The following is a 1,733-nucleotide window of genomic DNA, read 5'->3' as shown; positions in this document are numbered from 1 at the left end:
TGGGCGAGGATTTTGGAGAGTTTCAACTGGGAATCGATTGGAGGTAAGTCCCTTGGCCTAATTATTCGAGTTTATGGTAGATTTAACATGAAAATTAGTGGAAATTCATCAAAAAGGGGGTAAGTTAGGGCTTGAGAAATTATAAGTTAAAAATGGAATTTGGAAGGTCAAATGGACTCCGATTTTGATAAATTTGATATGCATGGACTCGTGGCGAGACGAGGAATCCGATGATGTAAATTTTATAATTTTTCGAGAAGTGGGCCCGGGGCTCGGGTTTTGCCAACTTCGTGATTTTTGATATTTTTCGAGTCTTTTCGATTGGGTTATATCGCCTTAGCCTATTGTAATGTATTCCTTGCGGTCTTGATTAGATTTGGCGCGCGAGGAGGTCAATTCGAGAGGAAAAGGCATAGCGAGCTAGACTTTGGGCCGGCTTGAGGTGAGTAATGGGTGTAAATGATGTACTGAGGGTTTGAGACCCCGGAATTTCACATCGTACCGCTATATTGAGGCGAGGCACGCGCTCTATGACGAGTGCGGGGCTGTTGGTTATTGGGGATTGTGACTTGGTCCGTCCCGGGGATGTTTTACTGTGTTTTTCTACTAGAACTTGTTAGAAATCATCGTTATTTGGATTTGACTGTTGTATTTGGGCTTCGTGCCGGTTATTTGGATCCAGGGATTGATTTCACTGATTTGCATACTTTGCACATTGTTTAACCTCATTCCAAGGTTTTAAGTACTATTTTTGCAAACCCAACCCCTTTTTTCTAAACTTGAAAATTCAAATGATATTTAAATGATATTTTGGGCTGTGGATTACTGATTTAAAAGTGCCCGAGGGGCTTATTGTGATTTCAGGATTTATGGATGGCTCGGGCTGCATGCTGCAGCAGTACTATGTGATATTGAGGCCGAGGGCCTGGTTGGTGCCACGAGATGGCTTATTTGCGCTTGGGCTGTAGGAGCCCCTCCGGAGTCTGTACACACCCCCAGTGAGCGCCGTCGACGTTAAATATATGGTTGGCTCGGACTGCACGCCGCAGTGGGTACCTAAGTGTACCAGTATTTGCATTGCATTCCATTATGGCATTATTCCATACCTATTACCTGTCATGGTTCTTTCTGTACCATTACTTTATTGACTTGTCGGTTTTACTGTTAAGGTTTGGTACTACCTGGTATAGTGGCCTTTGGTTTTTCAGTGATTTCTTCTCTTCAGTTGTTATTTATGCTTATTACTCACTGAGTCGGAGTACTCACTTTACTCCCTGCACTTTGTGTGCAGATTTAGGTGCATCACAGTCTGAGGGAGGACCTGTCTAGCTGGGAAGCATTTCACCGGGAGCATCGAGGTAGCTGCATGGCGTTTGCAGCCTTGATCCTTCCCTCCTATCCCTATCTTTCATTATTCCGTTTCTTAGACAGTCTTGTTATAGGATGACACTCTGTATTAGAGGCTCGTAATCATGACACCGGATCCTGTTTTGGGTTATGTTCTAGTATTTTTATTGGTTTTCAGTATACTACTCCGTGCTCATAGTAGTTTGATAAGATGGTTCAGTAATTTAGTATCTGTGCTGGAATTCCTGAATTATCATAAGTTGAGATTTGTTGTTGAATGGTCGGGCTTGCTTAACAATGTGTTGGGCGCCATCACGACCGGGGTTTGGGTCGTGACAGAAATTTGGTGAAAAATGGAGTTTATTTGACGTGAGTTGGACTTCCGG

The sequence above is a fragment of the Nicotiana attenuata genome, unplaced genomic scaffold (assembly GCF_001879085.1).
Source record: "Nicotiana attenuata strain UT unplaced genomic scaffold, NIATTr2, whole genome shotgun sequence".
NCBI lineage: Eukaryota > Viridiplantae > Streptophyta > Magnoliopsida > Solanales > Solanaceae > Nicotiana > Nicotiana attenuata.
This window is presented reverse-complemented; position numbering follows the sequence as displayed.